The 21,143-nt window shown below is 41.3% G+C and overlaps 1 protein-coding gene across 1 annotated transcript in view; it reads left to right on the top strand.

Annotated features, from left to right (window-relative positions):
- The first annotated feature begins 9,387 nt into the window (after positions 1-9,387).
- The window catches only part of FBXL7 (F-box and leucine rich repeat protein 7), a 302,515-nt gene continuing 290,759 nt past the window's right edge, over positions 9,388-21,143 (top strand). The window contains exon 1 of the mRNA XM_022581413.2: positions 9,388-9,460. The gene's annotated coding sequence lies outside the window, so the exon portion shown is untranslated. The remainder of the gene's footprint in view (positions 9,461-21,143) is intronic.

The raw sequence follows: 21,143 nt of genomic DNA on the forward strand, positions 1-21,143 counted from the left end.
GAACTCTGTGTACTTTGTTCGCCTGCTCCAGCCGCAGCCCTCAGGATCTGATTTCAGCTGGAAACAAGCAGCTCTAGAAGTTTCAAAGTTAAAAACCACAAGTATTGAATCCAGCACTCTGTCATGGCAGCATCATTCACAGTAGCTACAAGGTGGAAACACCCCAAGTGGCCATCAATACGCCCCCCAAAGTGGTACATACACACAATGGAATACTATTCACCCATTAAAAGGAATGAAGTACTGATACAGGCTGCAATCTGGATGAACCTTTGAAAGCATGATGCGTACAAAAAGCCAGACACAAAAGGATGAAGATTGTATGATTCCATTTATATGAAATCTCTAGAATAAGCTTATTTGTAGAGATGGAAAGCAGGTTAGAGGTTACCAAGGGCTGGAGGACAGAGGAATGGGGAATTACTGGGTAATTGTACAGAATTTCTGTGTCAGATCATGGAAAAGTTTGTAAACAGTAGTGGTGGGTGTACAACACTCTGAATGTAATGGATGCCACTGAATTGTACACGTAAAAAATAGTTAAGATGGCAAATTTTATGTTATATATGTTTTTAAAATAATGAAAAAAATGCCAGCACCCTGAACCAGATCTTGCATCTCTCAGCAATGAGCTAAATGTCAAAAAGCATCCTTGGCTTTTCTCAGGCTGGACATAAACCTATGAGAACTGTGGCCTTGCAGGGGAAGGGCCCAGCACACGGGCAGGGTGAAGGAAGTGCTCAGTTAACGGGTCTTGTTCCCTGTTTCTGCCTGGACTGCCCCCCAGTTACAGCATGTGTGGCCTGCTCAGTGGCCCTGAGGTCACTTGTTAGGTGCTTTGGAAACTGGAGTAAAGAAAGTTCCAGTTAAGACATTAAATGGCTTGAAAGGGAAAAAAAAAAATCAAAACATGACTGAGAGTTCTCTATTTCCTTTCCTTTCCTTTCTTCTTCTTGTCCTCCTGAGACTGTATTTCCAATCTTCACCAGGAAAGAACAAAAAATGGAGAAGCAAAGCAAAGGACATCATCTACTATTCTTCACTCACAATAAAGTGAGGCAGGGGCTCAGGACTTGATTCCTCCTCGTTTCACTCTAGTTCAGCGTCTCCAACTCTGGAGAACTCATCTATTAAATCCCCGCTGGCCTGCAAGAGCTAATACGTGGTCACAGTATGTGCTGAGTTTCTTTCCGAAAACTAATAAGCACCTGGGCCAGGGATTAATCCAGATCATTTTTTGAGGTAACTAATATTATTATTCTGTATATACAGACATTTGAACTGTGGATCAAAGAAGATAAGAAACTATCTCAAGATGACAGTCAGGAAAATAACAGTGAATTCAACACACAAACATGACCCACTGCTCCCGTGATCTAATTCTGAGATACAGAAAAAAAAAAAAAAAAAGAGAAACTCTCTTTCCTTTGGTGTGGACATTTAATATTAAAGCAGACTCTTATGGTGTACCGGCAGCCACTTGGAAACAAGGTGCGGGAGAGAAACAGGAAATAAGGGGCTAAGGCCCTCACCACGTGGGTCCACGTGCTCCTTTGTAGATTTCCTCTCCGAGGTCTGTGGCTGAAATCTGCAGGAATGAGTTCAGTGCATATAGTCTGGAATTGATAAAGGGAATCAATTTTGCAAGGGATTTCTTGGACTCTTTAAGAATGTTAGAAATCATAGGACCCCACTGATTCATTTTTTTGTTACGTCTTGATTGATCTTTTGTGTTTTCCCCTTTACCTTCCTCATGTTATTAGGATCCCCATTTAATGAACATTCTCCTCTTCAGACATTGGGAAAACCTGTCACCCTCTTAACAGAAAGCCTGAAGGAATCAGTGATTGGAAGCACATTCTTCTGCTAACATTCCCGGGTTAACAGTGTGCCCCAAGTGACCGACATGATTGACCCACCAACTAATTTGTCCATACAGTGGTTCACATTTACACGTGTGTATGTTCACCTGTTAACAGACAATGCTTACCAACTTCAGTGCATTATTAGTCTTTGCTTGCTTTGGTATTTGTATATTTGATAGCTAATTGTTTGTTCAATTGCCCTCATTTGGGCCTCTAGCCTCCACTTGGGAGGAAATTCAATAAAAAGCCAAATTTTACTGTACCAAATCCAGCAGGCACAGTTTGGATATGCTAACAACTCCTAATGAGGGTTTTGGCCATTGGTCAAATAAACAAACTTTCATGTAGCAGTTGGATAGAAAGCAGAATTGCCAACTTTGTTTATGCTTGAGGGATTTTTTACTGGATCTATAAGGCATGTAGAATTTATATGCGTATGTAATATTTACTTACTATTATATAATAGTAAAATAATAATTAGTGTTTTAAATTTCATTTCTTGTTTCCTGATACAAATTGAACTGTGATAAATGTGTCAATAGTAAACACTCATGGTGGACTCTGGCCGGGACCGGATGTGATTGAATGCTTTACAGCCCCTAGCTCATAGCAACCTCTCCCACGCTGAAAGGTGGCAGTACAGTTCCCCTATTCTTAGAGAAAATAGGTAGTTGGTTTTGTTTGTTTGTTTGTTTGTTTGTTTGTTTTTATCCATGTTTTATGGATGAAGGCAGTGAAGCTCAGAGAGTTTGAGAGATCTTCTCCCGGGCATGGTGCATGGAAGTGGTAAACATGGATTTTAAACTCCCGTGGGTCTGACGTCGTGATGGACAGTTGTACGTGTCAGCTTGGCCAGGCTGCAGTACCCAGCTGTGGATTCAGACACTAATCTAGGTGTTGCTGTGAAGGTGTTTTGTGAATGTGGTGAACACCTGCAATGGTTGACATTAAGGAGACTACTTTCGATGGTTACTGTCGACTGGACCGTGGGCCTTCAATCACTTGAGGGTCTTAAAAGCAAAATGTGAGATTTACTGGAAAAGAAGGAGTTCTGCCTCGAGGCTGCAGCATTAACTCCTTCCTGAGTTTCCATCCTGCTGGCCTGCCTACCCTACAGATTTCCAACTTGTCAGTTTCAACTATTCTGTGAGCCAGTTCCTTTAAATCCCTGTCTGACTCTGTATCTATATATATTATATGTGTTGATATTATATATATATCTTACATATATGCATATATGAATAACCCTATATATATATTTGTAGAAATAATGCCATAATTTTCCCTGGTCATTACATGTATCCTGATAGGAGATATTTACACATCTCCTATCAGTTCTGTTTCTCTGGAGAAGGACATCAAAGCCTGGGCACCATGACACCCATTTGCAAAAAGTGAAAGAGGTTTCCATCTCCACATTACAGGAGATGAACCAAGATTCAGAGTTTGAGAGACTTGCTCATAGATACGCATGTGGCTTGGAGATGGTAGAGCTGGGGTTTGAAGCCAGAGACTCCAGAGATAGTGCTCGAAACACTTGAACCCAAATCACTCCAATTGCATGAGAAGTGGGCAGCTGTGATGGATACAGGACAGGGCGGCTGATGTCTATTAATCACTTGTGTGTGTGACGGTCACCGCGCTGAGTTTGCCTGGTCCTCCTGGGTTCTTGGTACAGCTTCCTGTGGAGGTCAAGGCATCGGTCACCAGGAAAAGCTCCTGGCTGCTTCTCAGACCATATGGCAGGTCTGAATCACCTGGAGGGCATGTGGAAACATAGGTGGCTGAGCCCTCCCCCACCCCCACCCCGTTTCCCATTTAAGGGCAGGGGAGATGAAGCTCTGCCTTTTGCAGTGGAGCTGTCACAGATATATTTTGAAACCAGCGCACCTCAGTTCTTGCTGGTATTAGTGTTTTCTCAGGTCTGGCTGTGCTTCCCCTGCAGCCCTCCGTGGTGATCAGCTCTTGTTCTGGCTGTAGAAGCATCACATCCGCTAAGCTGACTCCCCTAGGCGGGTCCCCAGCAGACGCTCCTCTACTTGGGGTCCTGTCGCTGCCACAAGGGATCCCAGGCGACTCCAGGAAGTCGCACCTCTGGAGCTCCCTGAGTCCAGCCAGATTACCCTGCAGCCTGACGTGGCCATGCGTCTGGTTGGTGCTGGGGTGTCTAAGGGTGATGATCTCCGGTGTGCTAATTATAGGGAGCGAGGTGACAGCACCCTTCTGTGCCCAGAGCTGCTCTTTATCTAACACACCGCCCCCTCTCTCAGAGGAAGCCCAGAGAGAGAAACAGGATGCAATCAGGGTATGTCTTACCTGTGCTTCCCTTTTGCCTGGTCCTTTCCAGTTATTTCCCTAGGCTGGGCTTCCTGCCCCATCTTCCCACCACCTCCCTCTGGTCTGGATTTCCCTTATGTAAAACTCCAGGATCTAATCTGACAGGTCTGGCCTTTGATTTGCTAAAGGAGGTGAGATATGTTGGCAGTCCCTTCCTAAGACAATAACTTAGCTTACAGAAACATTGTCACACAACAGATTTGTTTTTGACTATTAGAAACCAAGTATCCCCTTGTTCTTTCCTTCTGAGTTCCTCCTGTGACAGTTCTTCTGTAAGTGCCCCCTCTCCTCCTGCCCACAACACACACACCTTTTCCCTTTCCACTTGAACTCACTGGGGAGATGGTTATGCTTCCAGAAGCAAGGCAGAAGAGAAGAGCATATTAATAGTATCCAAAATATGAAACCCACTATACTAAGATTTATTGAGTATTTTCTAAATGCACTCTTCTAAGTGATATATCTGCATTATTTTATGTAATCTCACCCCACCCTGTTTATAGCTGAAAACACTAAAGCATCGAGGGGTTTTATCATTTGCTCAATACTAGTAAGTGGCAAATCCAGGTATAAACCCCGGCCTCCTGACTCTAGATCCTACACCCTACCCACTTAAGTGTACGTGAAAGCTGGTTACCAAATCTGTGAAACCAGATTTAATACAAGATTATATGTAGTTGATCCTCACTATTTGTGGATCCCATATTTGCAGATTTGCCTACTAGCTGAAATTTATTTGTAACCCCAGAAGGGGACTCACGATGCTTTCATGGTCATCCTCGGATGTGCACAGAGGGTGAAGAATTTGAGTGGCCGGGCGTGCAGGATCCCAGCTGAGGTTGAACAAGGCTGACTTCTTGTTTCACCTCTCATCCTGCAAGTAAGGGTCCTTATAGTCTCTGCAGCGCCACGTGTTTCACATTTTTATGTTTTTATTGGTGAATTCACAATTTGAAATGTGTAATGCTGAAGAACTAGGTGTCTAGTGTTCCTAAGTGCAGGAAGGCTGTGATAGGCTTTACCTGTGTTAGGTCAGCTTCCTTTAGGCTTGAGTCGCAGTGCTGTTGGCCTTGAGTTCAATGTTAATGTATGAACAATATATATTAAGTAAGGTGTCTGTATTTTCTTTTCTTTTTTTAAAACTTTTTTATCTTATATTGGAGCACAGCTGATTTACAATGTTGTGTTAGTTTCAGGTGTACAGCAAATTGATTCAGTTATACATATACATGTATCTATTCTTTTTCAAATTCTTTTCCCATTTAGGTTATTACAGAATACTGAGCAGAGTTCCGTGTGCTATACAGTAGGTCCTTGTTGGTTATCTAATTTAAATATAGCAGTGTGTACATGTCAATCCCAGACTCCAGGGTGTGTTTTAAAACACACATAAAACAAGTTTACATATTTGATGGGTTGACAAAAATGTGATCAGAGGCTCACAGACACCTAATCCTGTGTTTCCCCTCAGAGCAATGATTCCCTGTTGTTAATTCAGTGTTTACAGAGACTTCATGGAACTTAACAAGAATGGACTGTATCGATCTCTCTGTTACCTTGCTTTCCTTAATTTGTTAATTCATTAAATACTCAGGCATTTAAGAATGCTTTACTTATCAAAAGGCATACATTCTTAATGGAGGTGATATCACCCCCAAGGGGACAAAAGTTGGTTCTTGGGGTGGAGGGGAGTGAAAATCTTACTCTTTTTATATAAAAAGCAGATATATATATACACACACAGTACATAACAAATCTGCAGTACATCTGTGGTATTACAATTTCAGTTGGAGGGTGATAAGGAAAAATGTCTACAAAAGTTTCCTTGGAGGGAGGGCAATCATGAAACAAAGGTTGAGACACACAGTTGTAGGGCACAGTGAATAATACGATGAAGCATCTAAAGTATTTACTAGACTATGCGCTCAGTGTTAGCTGTTTATTAGAAAAATCATTAATAACAGTATTTGTTTCCCCAATCTTCTTCCCTTTCTTCATAGACCAGCATTTCCTATACTGCAGATCGTGGTCTTCTGAGGGATCTGCCCACACATTTTCAGATCTGTCTGAAATTTGTTGTTTTCTTTTGTGCTTTAATTTTTATGATGATCTTAAAGATGATGCTTGCATACCGGTCCTCTTTGTAGCAGAGTCCTCCCACAAGACTTCATTGCCCAAGTTTGCACCTGGCTTTTAAGGAGGGCGCTCTCCTTCAGTGGTTATAGGTCAATAAGGAATAAAAGAAGAGCAGACTGAAAGCGCGTGAATGATATAGTCAGAGCAAGTGAGGGCCAACTGGCGTGCACCCTGTTGTAGCAGGAAGGACTCCCCAAGTTCAAGTGGATGGAAGTGGTGGGCAGGGCGAGTCCCCAGAGGGCTGGGGTAGTGTGGACATGCCCAAACCAAGAGCCTATTGGCTTCAGGAGCCAGTGCTGTATTTACGTTTTCAAAGGCAATGTAATCTCAGCAAAATAACATCATCTGCCAGGTTAAATTAACGCTGTTCATTTGAATTTTATGGGTTTTATTGTTTTCATGTCCAATTCATTAGTTTGTTTTGGTCTTATTGTTGAATCAGATCTAAGGCAGATGGAGGTCATTTCTAGTTTTCCATTTGTGCATCACAAGTAACAATATAATAAAAATAATTTCTATAAGTTAGTGGTGCACAATAATTTTTTTTTTTTGCCAAATTACGGTAGTATTTGATGACTCAGGTTTGAGGAACGACCATGGACTCATAGAATCATAGACTATTTGAGCTGCTGGGAATCCCTTAGTCCAACCATCTCCCCTATCAGATGTCGACACTGAGAAGTGAATGTCCAAGGTCAGAGAACAAGGGAGCAGCAGACTGAGGTCAGAGACCAGGTTGACATACTTCTAACTAGGGACCAGGTCCAACATGTCAGCCCCCACCAAGGGTGAACCATGGCAGATAAATGGTGCTGCCTGACTCATATAAATGCCGCCACAAAGGCCTGACACATACTGATGGAGAGTTTCCGCACCATCTGCTAACTCTGAGAGAGGAGGATGTGAAATAGGCAGAAATGATGGGAATAACAGAATTGTTTCAGAGCCATAAGTTATAATGAGCAGTGGTGAGAAGCAACAGCCATTGAACTTCACTGCTCTGGTGATATTGCCCATGAGCTTGGATTGTTCCATTACGCTCAACATTAGCAAACAAAATCCTGAAGCTCTTTCAACTGAAGCCCATTTGTGCTTTTCTACTTTGTCCTTTTTATAGACTATAAACTCACTCTGCCTAACTGGGGTGTGTACACTATGCCGGGAAGACTATTGGAAAACAGTGTTTCTCAGCTTAATGTAAGAGTTTAGATCATAACTTGTGGTGTGAAAAGAGTTCATCTGGGATATAATTGGTTGGTGACTGTTTTCGTTTTCTATTGCTGCCTAACAATTACCATGAATTTAGCAGCAGCTTACCACGAGATATCTATTATTTCACTGTTTCCTTGGGTCACGCTTCTGGGTTTGGATCAGCTGGGTTTTTTGTTCAGGATCTTGCAAAGCTGCAGTCAAGGTTTTGACCAGAGCTGCTTTCTCATGTGAGGTTGGGGTCTTCTTCCCTGCTCATGTGGGATTGGTAGAATTCATTTCCTTGCATCTGTGGAACTCATGGTGGTTTGCTTCTTCAAGACCAGTAGGAAGGATCTCTCTCCTCTAGGCTCTTTAAAAGGGTTTACTTATGTGTTTAGGTCAGGCCCACCCAGGATAATCACCCTTTTGATTAAAGTTAATGCTATAGGAAGCATTGGCAAAATCCTCTCACCATTGCCATGTCCTGTTGCTTAGTGGCAAATTGCAAGTTCTATCCATACTCAAGGGGAGCAGGTTACCAAGAGCATGGACACTGGCTTAGCCTGTCCAGGTTGCTACAACAAAATACCGTAGACTAGGTGGCTTATAACAACAGATATTTCATTCTCACAGTTTTGGAGGCTGAAAAGTTTGAGATCAACGTGTCTGGTGAGGACCTGCTTCCTGGTTCGTAGACAGCCATCTTTTCCCTGTGTCCTCATGGTAGAAGGGGCAAGGGAGCTCTCTGGGGTCTCTTCAATAAGGGCACTAATCCCATTGATGAGGGCTCCACCCTTATGACCTAATCCCCTCCAAAGGCTAATCACCTCCTAATACCATGGCATTGGGGATTAGGTTTTAAGATATGAGTTTTAGGGAACATAAACATTCAGCCTGTAGCAGGTACCATGGGGATCATCTTAGAATGCTGTCCACCATGGTCATTGGCACTTCCCTCCCGAGGCAGTGAGTGTGGTTCATATTTGTAGACTTTCATGTGCATTTGCAGAATGTCTGCAATATTAATGTATATGTTCAAATTAAAATTTAGAAGAGTAGAAACTCAGTTGTGAGCTGAGGTGAGGTTATTTAGACCAGGGTTTCTCAACTTCAGCAAATTGATGTTCTGGGCTGCATAATTCTTTCTTATGAGGTGCCGTTGTATATGTTGTAAGATGTGGAGCAGCATCCCTGGCCTCTACCCACTAGAACCCAGTAGCACACCTTCCCCAGTTGTGACAATTAAAAATACCACCAGTCATTACCAGATGTCCACTTGAGGGAGAGGCACCCCCATTTGAGAAGTCCTGCATTAGAAAAACATAGTGGGGTTTTTTGTTTGTTTGTTTTGTTTTAATGAAGAACCCATTAAAGCAGGGAATTTGTTTTTTAAGGTGATGCAGCTGTTTGGAGCCAGCAGGCTCTTGCTCTTTGTCTAATGCCTCATTCTTAGATTTTTCTTTATCCTTTATTAGGAAACGTATAGTTTATAGTTGCAAAGAAAAACTTAATACCGTAGATGTGTTTCCCACATGGACTCTCTTATCCACATGTATGCCAAAACAAGGTTACGTTATCATATTTGACTATGTTTTATAATCTTGTCTGAATTTATAGTCAAGCCATATTTATAATAGGGCTTTAGTTCTACTATGACTTGGGTCAGATATTTCCCAAAAGATATTTAATGCCTAAGGCAAGGAACCTAATGAACTCCTTTCTTGGTATTATGGCTTCTTTCTTGGAAACAAGTGACATGGCTTGGTAAGGGATGGAGTGAAAGGCACGGTCCAGTTCTGAAATTACAGAACTCAAAAGCTGCTCGTTCCTGTTTTCTCTAGGCAAAGGCAGCTCAAGCATCTCATCCGACGTGAGTTCAAGTACAGATCACACGCCGACCCAAGCCCAGAAGAATGTGGCTACCAGTGAAGGTAGGCATCTGCTCTTCATTATCTCTTGCCCTCTGGTCACAGTGCTGGCTGTGTTTGGAAGACACGTAAAAGGTGTGAGTTTCAGTTTTGTTCTACTGAGTGGAAGCATATGAGACTCTTAAACATGAGAAAGCCAAGGTTTTCCCAGGTTTCTTTTTTGTTGCATTGCTGTCACCATCTACTAAAGTTGTTTTGATGTGGTTTAAGGTAAATGCTGTTATTTTGTGAAAATATAACAGGCTGACTTTTGGGAAGTGTTTATGAATGACATATCTTGTTTTTCAGTATGAAAAACATTATGATTGTAAAATCTTTATGCTGCAGTTGAAAGTTCCTGCGAGAACTTTCAAAATAGGCACACCTGGAATTCAGGATTTTGATAATGGGAAGGTCATAGTCATGGGATTTGTAGAACTTGAACTATTCCCACTACCTGGGGAGTAGGAAAAGAGGTTTGTTTGATTCCTTAAAGAGTAAGTGAAAAGTCCTGCTCGTCAGAACAAAGATTGGTTGCACTGATATTCTTGATAAAGAATTTGACTATATGTAGTAGCACATGTTGGAATTTAATTGCTTCCCAATAGTTGAGAAGCTTTTCAGTTATTACTTACTCGTTCGAGTGTGGAAATCATTGTTTCTATTTTAGTTATTTAGTGGAAAGTTGACACAATTATGGAATCGGCTCCTTTTATTTTAAGGTGAAACACATTTAAATGACTTCTTTTCTGAAGAGGAGTTCTTTCTAAACGCACTGTTGAATGAAGGTCCATGGAAGACACGAATGCCGTTTATAATGAAAGACTTGTGAGGTGTCAGCCGATTTTCTCACGGCACTGTATAGAGCCTACTTTCCTAGTGTGCAAGGTGTTGTGGAAACAACATTTACAGTCCTTGTTTCAGAGGCTTAATTTCTGCTGCTTGTAATATTGGGAAACGCACTCAGAGCCTGGTGTTGGTCATGTCAGTTGTTTGATTGCTCTTGATCTGCACTACAGGATATGCATTAATGATGATGCTTTACTTCTGTTGTGTGTATCTTCTCTTTGGGTATTTGACTTGGTGTGTTTCAAATAAGAATTATCTCCTCTGGGTTAATTATCCCCATACTGACGGATAAATAGCTTTTACAACTGCATTGTATTCCCTTGTGTTTTGTGCCTTAGCGTTGTTTTTACCAGCATTCTGTGGCAAACAGATTGGGGTGTTCTCCTTAATGGAGTGAAGAATCAGGTAGCAATCCAGCTTTAATTTTGTGCCTGTTCATTCAAATATGGGGATTAGATCATTCTTGAAATTCAGTTAAGGTAATGTGCAAATTGGGTAAATTGATTTTTAGACCTTTGCTTTGATTCTTAAAAGCCAGAGTGAAAATCACTTCAATTTAATTGATTTATGATCTGCTCTAATCAGAAGTCTATGTTTTGTAAGATTATCACTTCTTTCCATCATTATTTTACAGTCACACTTGTCACAGTAATTTGTCTAATTTGAGTGGCTGTGAAAATAGAAAGTTAAAAGTATGTGAAATAATTCTTCCGGGTTTCCCTATCCGGATTTAAGTTCTCTTAATATTTTTTCTCCTTTTCAAAAATAGAAAATACAAAAATATATGAGCTCTGTTGCAAAGGTTGGGGGAAGGGACCATGGGATTTCATGCATTTTAAAAATGTCTGGGGCTTCCTTGGTGGCGCAGTGGTTGAGAGTCCGCCTGCCGATACAGGGGACACGGGTTCGTGCCCCGGTTCGGGAAGATCCCACATGCCGCGGAGCGACTGGGCCCGTGAGCCATGGCCGCTGAGCCTGCGCGTCTGGAGCCTGTGCTCCGCGACGGGAGAGGCCACAACGGTGAGAGGCCTGCGTACCGCAAAAAAAAAAAAAAAAAAAAAAAAGTCTGCTTTTATGCTTCAAAAAAGAACTATATAACTATGAAAAAATTTTTCATTTTTGTTTTGCCATTTTCTTAGGAAGATCCTTTCGGTGTAGGCCCAGTCAATGTTTCATACATTTTGGTCACAGTGCATTTTCAGGAGAGAAAAATGGGAAAATGTGTGATGTTCATATGAAACAGAATTCTTAGCAACTGGGCTAAATTGATACGGAGTTTTTTCCAAACTCGTAAGTGGAAGAACCTCGTCGTTATGAAAGATGCTATCCATTTTTTGCTTATCTAAAAAAATTTTTAAAGAATGTGTTGTTTGACTATTTATTTGCATGAATCCATTTTGCCACTGTTTTTCAATCAGTGAAAATTTTAAAATATTAAAAGATGAATTTGATGTGGGTATTAGTTACATTAAAATGTGTTTCAGGGTTGTTTGCCACAGAATGGTCTCATATTATGGGTCTGGTTTTTTCTAGATAGAAGCATAATAGACAGTGCTCATTTTCTCAGTGCACAGGTGACAGAGCCCAGGTCCACCTCTCAGGACGAGCAGTCAGGACATCACATATTCTGACCTCCACAAGGTGGATTTACCTGATGGCATTAACGGTTCCTCCTACCGGAACACCTAGGTAACCACTGTATGCGACACACTGACAAAAGAAAAGAAAACAGAAGGTGGACACAGATTTCTTACACACGCTAAACAAGAGCACATTTAAAAATGCTTCTTTGATTCTCTTTCCACTGTTTTCTGGGACTATATTTAACCTTTGCTATTAAAAAGCGTATTGGGTAAGTTGTGTGCCTGACGCTCTGGAAGCTGTATGATTATGGTTATTTTCTTCAGTTCTTTGATCTTTTTATGATTTTTTGCCTCTGAATTCATGGGTATTGCCTTCAAGAAGCACAGGGAGGATCCTCAGTTTAAGGGTCTGCGTGATACTGAGTTCTAAACATGATATCTTTTGTGGAGGGTAATATTCAGTTTTCCTGCAGCTTTTGAAAACCGTGACTGTACCTGTAACAGCTGGGTTGGAAGCATTTGGAGCAGTGTTGGACTTCTCCCTGATGGGCTGGATGAGGAGGTGTTGTATCAGCTCCCTGGGTGGTGTGTATGTGTGTCTGTGTGTGTGCACATGTGTGCATTTGTGTCCAACCTCCACAGGGTAGCTGATGGCCCAGGCACCATCTCTAACTGGGAAACATGTGGGTAACCACTCTATGCAACGTATGCTGGGAAATAGACTGAGGGCCTGGAAGTGGGGGGAAGGGAAGGACACACAACATGCGCTGGCCTGGGGCTGCCAGCAGGAACGGCGATGAACGGTCTTATGGGGGAGATGACAATGTTCTAAAATTGGATTGTGGTGATAGTTACACAGCTCAGTAAATTTACTAAAACTCATTGAATTTTACACATGAAAAAGGGTCTTGGGGGGCCGCTGCCTGACCTTCAGACTTATATCTAAACCATCACAAACCATTCTTTTAATATGCTGCCTCCCAACTCTGAGAGGTGAGAGGCTGAGTCTTGGCCAGTACAAAGTGCAGGGCTGGAGGCTGGAAGCTTCTCCTGAGATGCTCTGGCCTTGGGGCCAGGACTGGCCTGAAAGCCATCGTAACAAATCCCTGGACCAGGAGGGTTCATAGCCCAGCGTGTGGTGCCCTGTCAGAGTTGACCTATTGTATGTGCATATTCTCCCATGAAGCTCTGGAAGACGGGAGAGATTATAGACCCACAGATTTCCCAACCTTTTAATTAATTTTTTAGCTTTTCTTGGATAGTTGTTAACCTCAGCTCAGGTTTTAAACATGTTAGCATCACTCCAAGTCGGATTCTTTGCTAAGGGCTTATGTCTTTGCTGTCTATCTCAAATTGCAGTGTATGATCCACTTTGGGTCATAAGGCTATTCCCCTAGGATGGTGGGCCCAGATGATGATACAATTTGGTTTTAATCCAAAAGAGAATGGCATTTTTTACCTGATGGTAGTGTTCTGTTCCAAAATCTCATGCAAAACTTTCATGAGTCTTAATTTGTGACTCTAAAGCCACACCCCTTTCAAGGAATTGGCAGCCTGCAGTGCTTTCTCTCTGATACGATATAGGCTTTCTTTAAGATTCATTATATTTCTTGTGACAGTTGAAGTTCCTGGTTTCCTGATACTGTAGGGGGTTTGGGTTCAAGTGTAGAAAGCTGGAGAACTTTCCATTTTTTCCCAACAAAATCTGCATTCCAACATCATACACCATAGCTTCATTCTTTCCAGTTGTATTACTATTCTTTCTCTTCCATTTTTTTCTGTCTTTCTGACCCACAGGGTGTTTTCTCTTGTACTGGAAAGAATGGCCTTTGACCTTCAGCTCTTTGAAAGTCATGTCCAGCTGTGAGCAGAGTCGGTTGGATTAGGTTAGATCATGAAGAAGCTTCCTAGAAATAGGAAGCTGAGCTTGGGCTTCTTTCGTGGAATGGGCGAGGGGGGGCATGAGGGTGTGGCTTTAAGGGTGGCATCTCAACAACTCAGCCTTCTCTTGAGCTGGGGGAAAATGAAGTGGTTAGTTCAAAGGCCAAATGCAGTTGGCTGATGAAGAGCCAGCTTCACTCAGCTGCTCTTTAATCACATTCAAGTTTAGATACTGAACTCATGGACAACACAATTTATAGGTGTGATGGCTGTTTATACATGTTGGTTATCAAGCCGGACAGCCGTGGAATCCGAGAATTTTTAGAGCTACAAAAATTCTTGGCAATTTTCTGATCTACTGCAGTCATTCTACAAAGAAATTCCTGTGGCACAGAGAACTGAAGAGATTTGCTCAAGATTACACACCTAGTACATTGTCAAGCAGGAGTCTGACATAGTAATGTTTTGGTGAAAGATGGTCCAATTAGAAAAAAGCTCCAGACGCACAGGTTCATTGGCCATGGCTCACGGGCCCAGCCACTCCGCGGCATGTGGGATCTTCCCGGACCGGGTCACGAACCCGTGTCCCCTGCATCGGCAGGCGGACTCTCAACCACTGCCCCACCAGGGAAGCCCAAGAAAAAAGCATAACCTTTCAAAAAAGCTTTTGCCTTTGGAGCGTGAAGCTATTTAACTCTCATTTGTGCACCTGATCTCTTGCTTCCTATTTTGAGCTGGTTGCAAAGCTGAAGCGGGCTGTTTGGAAGAGTTTGAGAAAGATTGTCGAGCCCCAATAGATCAGCTCTTCCAGTGGGAGGAGGGGAGCTGCTTCAAATGGCAAAAGGATCTCAACCTACTTGAGTAGATTCGCTTCCAGAGATGGAGACACTACCGTTGTCAGCTCTGGATTATAAAATAGCCTTTTAGTAGATTTGCATAACGTTGCTTTGTGAAATTGCCCATTTAATTAACTCCCTGAAAGAAGTTCATTTTAAAATGTTTCATCTGAAATGAGTTATTTAGGAAGAATTTGCGGTGATGTTCTTTCCGTGAACCTAAAATCACCAGTTTATTTACACAGTCCTGGGTTCTCATGTTTTCGGTGCCCAAATGAGACCAATTCCAAATAGAGTTATTTTGAAAATGTCCAGGCATTTGGCTTTGCTTTTATTCTCTTTGTCTTATGTTATCTTTTTACTTCTTGAATGTACTCCTCAGACAAAATCCACATGAATCACTCAGGAAGAGAAAGATGATGCTTTTAACTCAAGGTAGATTCCGTTTCCCAAAAAGCCTTTTTGACTACCCAACAAATTCAACAGACATTTCTCGGACACTTATTTCAGGCTCTTGCTAGTACTTTCATGAGCATTATTGCATTCGTCTTTGTTTCATCATCATACTTCTCTTGTGACGTAGGCATAAATGTTTCCATTTGGCAGATGAAAACAGGGAGACTGGGAAGAATCAGGGTGGCCCAAAGTCATGTAAAACTGGTGGGTAGCAAAGATAGGGTTTGAGTGCTGAGTGCTAAGATTTATTCTTAATGCTTGTTTTGTAATTGTCATGCAAAAAGTAATGAGAATTTCACACTAGTCGTTGTTATAAGTTTATATCAAAGTGTATTTTGAAAGTACTCATGAGAAGTACCTTTTCAAAAGCCAACTCATAATCATGTCTAGATTGCTGACATTCTGCATGGAAACACTTTTGTGTCCATGTATAGTCTAGAAAATGACTTCAAATCCTCAGTTATAGAAAGCAAAAGTCAACATTCCAAGTTGCTTTTATACGGCACTGTTGAAGGCTTAGTTTTCCGGTTACCAGAACTGTGCCCTTAACAGACTGCACCGGACAGAGTTAGGGTTTGAAGTTGATATGTCAGTTAATCATGATATGGGGTCTATAGTGTATGTAATATAAAAGTACTGAATAGTTGTATTGCTTGTTTTCCCTGAGCCATGGGATTATTAAAACTGAGCCATGGAATTATTCTTAAATTGGAAATGCACACAAGTGGTAGATACCAATCTCAGACCATGTGCCTTGGAAGACTGAAAATGAACCTTGAAGCAGTCTATTACAGTTGAATGAAATTCTATCTATGACACAAGAGCAAATAGATAACATAGGAAGAGGAATATAAAGAACTGGAGAAAGAAAATGACGCTTAAGAAATCTCTTTTGAAATAGTTATAAAGGGACGACTTCCCTGGCAGTCCAATGGTTGACTCCACGCTTTCACTGCAGGGGGCGCGTGTTCGCCCCTTGGACGTGGAACTAAGATCTACATACTGTGCAGCACAGATAAATAAATAAATAAATAAAATCGTTATAAAATGACATTTATCCAAATTGGAAGGTAGGGTGGAGGACCTTATGGGGAGGAAGAGATTCCAAAATCAAAAACTGGTGTTTAGGAACTTTTATTCAGTATGTGAGGAAGGTGATGACCAATTATTGTTATTTATTTATTTATTTTTTTGTGGTACGCGGGCCTCTCACTGTTGTGGCCTCTCCCGTTGCAGAGCACAGGTTCCGGACGCGCAGGCTCAGCGGCCATGGCTCACGGGCCCAACCGCTCTGCGGCATGTGGGATCTTCCCTGACCGGGGCACGAACCCGTGTCCCCTGCATTGGCCGGCAGACTCTCAACCACTGTGCCACCAGGGAAGCCCGATGACCGATTATTATAGAGCTTTGTTTTGCCTTTAAAAATTAAATTTTAAACTTAACTATCTCTAAAATTTCAGGATCATTTAGGAATGCTTTGCAAGGCTTCAGCTTTGAAGCTTAATGTGTTTTGGTAATTAAATTAGCACCTTACTGCCTCCTGATCAGATTTCCTTTATGGTTGAAGTGACTGCTTAATTGTAACTTAGGTGACTTTTGAAAAGCTGCGCCAATTACATCTGGCGATTTGAACATTTTATAGATGCAATGTGCCCAATTTAATAAGGAAGTCACATTTGCCTCTGAGGGTTAGTTTAAGCAGAGGCAACCTCATCAACTCAATATCCAGAAAGTGGTTATGTGAGCCTAGAAATGTACACTGAAATGATAATACCATCTCAGACTCAAGAAGTAAGTTTAATTTCTTGAGGGAGTTATCTTCCCAAATGAATTATCCAGAATGGCAAAAATGTCATTTAAGAGTCTCAGAAGGAAATTACGTTTCTCTGTGAGTGTGTATATGTGGTGTGTGTGTGTGTGTGTGTGTGTGTTTAAGGACATTTTAAAGTAATACTTGAGACAGCCAGAGTTTCTCAGATCTTCAGTATTCTAATCTCATGTGCAAACTTCTATGTTTATTTCCTTCACCTACATCTTGTAACTTATAAAAAAAGCACTCAAATAATCAATATATTTCAAATATAGACATTCTGATTCATCTAAGTACAGCTAAGTGTGTTTGTAATAAAAGCTTGGATCATTCTTAAGATATCAGTAATTTCACTAGATGGAAATTTACAAAAGGATGTAACCTCGGCTCAAATACATTTGTTTAGGCACTGATTGGGGGCTACAAAATGTATGTTAGTCACAAACTGGTAGCACAGAGAATAATCCCTACCCTTCTTCTACCTGAAGAATTTTCAAAACTAACTCTGGGTTTAACGGATTGAAGTGGGGCATCCAACCTGCAGCTCTTGAGTCTCCATCATTCTCTAATGCCATAAACCATCATCCTTCACAATATTGCTAGTAGCTATTTTGGTTCCCTGAGGAATTTGATTTTATGACAAGATCCACTGCTTCCAGAACTTTCACAATTACTGGGGGGAATAAACACCTATGAAACAGTTAAATAGTAGTTTGGGGTAGTATGGGATTGTGTCCCAGCAAGTGATCTGAAGAAGTGCTATAGCTGGAGGAGTTGGGAAAGGCATCCTGGGAGCCCGGGACTTGGCTTTTGCTGTGTGGGTAGAAGGTGGAGGAGGATGGAGAGGGTGATACAGCATGGCATGTTAGATTGTGAAGAAAAATCCATTTGGGCTTATGTGGGGGAAAGGGAGGCTTCTAAACAGACCTGTCTCTGGCAACATTGAACAGGGTCAAAAAGTGCATTGAACACCCACTCTTTTCACTAAAACGGTTAGTTATGGAGTGGCTGCACACTCTTTGTATTAGGTTTTCCGTGGATCCCATATAATTAGGGTTGTCAGTGACAAATAGGCTATCATTCTGTGACACTGTACACCCACCATCTTTGTTTGGGTTATTTGGAAGGTTTTACACTCAGTAACCAACTTCTGAGCTCATCTCAGGCAAAGAAAGAATATGGAGGAAGTTGGGAACCAACGTTTCAGGACAAATATCCTGATGTTGGAAATATTTGCCCTTTACAGTCATGGACAGAATCTGACCTTAAAACTCGGGTTAACATGTCTGTTTACTTCCTCTTTGACCAGGAAATAACTTCCTGAGGATAAACTAACTTCCTCAGGAAGTCCCTGACTTCCCAAGGCTGTTAGGCTGATTAATAAATGAGAGAAAAGCACTTGAGTTGTAAAGGACATTCCTTTACATTCTATGTATTCCAAAAAAATATAGAAAACCCACATTATGGAGGGAATAATACACAAGTAATTTAGAAATTCTTTGTGATCATTAAGAGGCGGTTGAAGAGTTGCTATAAGGACGCAGTCTGCGGGAAGCAGATAGAAATACAGTCAGTAATTATAAATATAACAGGGGAGTTTTCAGCTGTTTATAACCGCTACTGCCTTCCAGGGTGGGGTGAGGATATTTGTTCTTCCAAATAACTGCATGTGTTTGAGTGAGTTTCCCGATGTGGGCTTTAGAAAGCTAGATTCCTCTGCACAGTAGAGATTCTGAGCTTCAGAGGAAGGAGACACAGGGGGAATCCAGGGGAGGGAAGAGGGAGGTGATGGGAAGAAGAAGAAATAGTGGAGCTGGGGAGATACTCCAACAACTTGTGGGTTAGTGGTGCCCAAAGTGACGCTGTCCTGCGTCCCTGAAAATCGCTAGTTAGTCTTTACCAAACTCACAAAATTCTTGGAGGGAGGGAATTTCCTATAGAAATCAGTGATGGACTCACTTTTGAGACTGTTCGCTTGCCTTCTTTGTAGTCACTCGCCTTACACAGATACAGCTAAAGCCAACTTCTAAAGAATCCATCAGCGAACACTCCCTTACCATTAACATTAGTCCAAATTTAAGTATTCTATTATGTTTATCTTCTGTTGTATATAACAGTATTTTATATAACTTATAGTGACTTATGCAACTTATATTACCTTTTCTCTTTTGACTCTAATTACAAACTCACTTTGTTCTGATTATTAATAATTATTATTCTCTTTTTGATCTTTGGCTTTTCACAACTTCTGTGAAAAACCTTTAAGCATCTCCTTTGCCCTTCCAGCCCTGTCCTTCAGGCTATAAAACCATCCTTGCTTTCTGGCCACAAAAGAATGTCCATCCTATTTTCTTTTCTTCTGCCCAAGACACAGAATAAGTCATGCCCCAAAGCTGGGGCCTTTTAGTGCAGAAATATATTCAAGACATAAATCTGGGAATCAAGCAAAGGGTTCCTGCTGCTGTGGGCTTACTTTGAGGAAAGTTAGAGCAGGGGTGAAAGTATTTCTTAAAGTAACAGTACACACTGATTTTACCAATTTATAGTATTGTATATTATAAATCATTGCTCTATACATATGTTCTTATAGTATGAAATTTCATTTGCTACTAAGATTTTTCTACTACTCAGCAACCAAGCCTATCACCTTTGTTGGGCCTGCCCCATCAGATCTCCAGATATGCTCAGATATGCATGCTCTGTAGCAGTGACAAGTAATAAGCTACAGCTCAATCGAGATGTCAACTGCATAAGAATTTTGTATTGCTTCAATTCATACCTCCACGGTGTCCCTCCTGCACTAGCTTGAACTTCTTTGAGGAAAGAACTGTGTTTTATCCAGCTTTGTATATACCCTGCAGCTACCACGGTATTTGACATGTAATAAACATTTAATACATGTTTATTGAATGAATGACTCGGTTGTTAGTCAAGATTTTAAGGAGGAGTAGACCTCTTGATTAACTTTCCAACTATAGTCATAAAGACCGTACCGACAAAAGCTGTGCAAAACCAAAGTAATATGTGAGAAGCATAGTTACTTTTTAGAAAAAAAGAGTAATGCTATTGCTTAGGGAAACTTGAGGCACATCCTGGGAATATTTGCTATCAATGTGTTTTCAGCTGCCTTTTGTGTTAAAGTGACAAACAACTTTTTAGAGCAGGATGGGCATGTTGAAAGGAAGATAGAACAGAAAATATGTCTAGTTTCTATGTTTTCGTATGCTTTACTGTTTTAAACCAAAAGGTTAAGTTGTCTGAATACTAGCTCTATAAACAGCCAGTTTCTCACAGAAAATTTTTTTAACATTTTAGATCAGCAAATGAAATAAACTTAGAAACCTAAGAATTCTAGGGCTATTCAGCACCCCTCCCTGCAACCTCAATTTTAAGGGACGGGGAAAATATGTTCTTTCCCCTCACCAACTTAATTTTATTAAATCCCTTTTTAATCTCTTTTAACCTCAGTGCATTGAATTGTTTCAATTCTTCATTTACTGACATCTCAAAGTACCAAATTAGAGGCTGTGGTTCTTTAACTGATGAAATTGGAGAAGTAAGTTTCATTTTATTGGCACAAAATATGGCTGAATTGGCCAGTTAACAAACGTGCTCTTATTCTCTGGGTTCACTGACTTGTTATGAAGAAAATGTTAGAAAAACCATTCCTAAAAAAGAAAACAATATTATTCTTTACTTTTTTTAAAAGAATTATCCTAGAACCAACCTTGACCTCAGATTAGCTTTTGCCAGCTATGTTCTATTTCCTAGAAACTAGGAAACTATAAAGTTCAGATGTTTTGTCTCGCTGGATTGGAACTGGTCAGGATGGAGATTGGGAAGTGAATTCATCCAATCGCAGAGATTTACAGAGCTAAATTCTGGTTAATGGATGTATGTGGAAAATGAAGTTGGAGATTGAACCCTTCATTTAATCTGAATGAGAGGGGAAAAAAACCTGTACAACAAAAATTTTGTGATTTTGTAACTCCCCGTATATATGTGACCCAAGTTATGTAGCTTTAATTTTCTTCTCTGTGAACCAGGAATAATAATATTATCTACTTCATGTGTTGGTCATGCGGATTGAATTTAAAAATTATATTCATGGGCTTCCCTGGTGGCGCAGTGGTTGAGAGTCCGTCTGCCGGTGCAGGGGACACGGGTTCGTGCCCCGGTCCGGGAAGATCCCACATGCCGCGGAGCGGCTGGGCCCGTGAGCCATGGCTGCTGAGCCTGCGCGTCCGGAGCCTGTGCTCCGCAACGGGAGAGGCCACAGCAGTGAGAGGCCC

This window comes from Delphinapterus leucas, chromosome 3 (genome assembly GCF_059928025.1).
Source record: "Delphinapterus leucas isolate spDelLeu-1000000601 "Yukka" chromosome 3, BTC_Dleu_Yukka2, whole genome shotgun sequence".
NCBI classification, from domain to species: domain Eukaryota; kingdom Metazoa; phylum Chordata; class Mammalia; order Artiodactyla; family Monodontidae; genus Delphinapterus; species Delphinapterus leucas.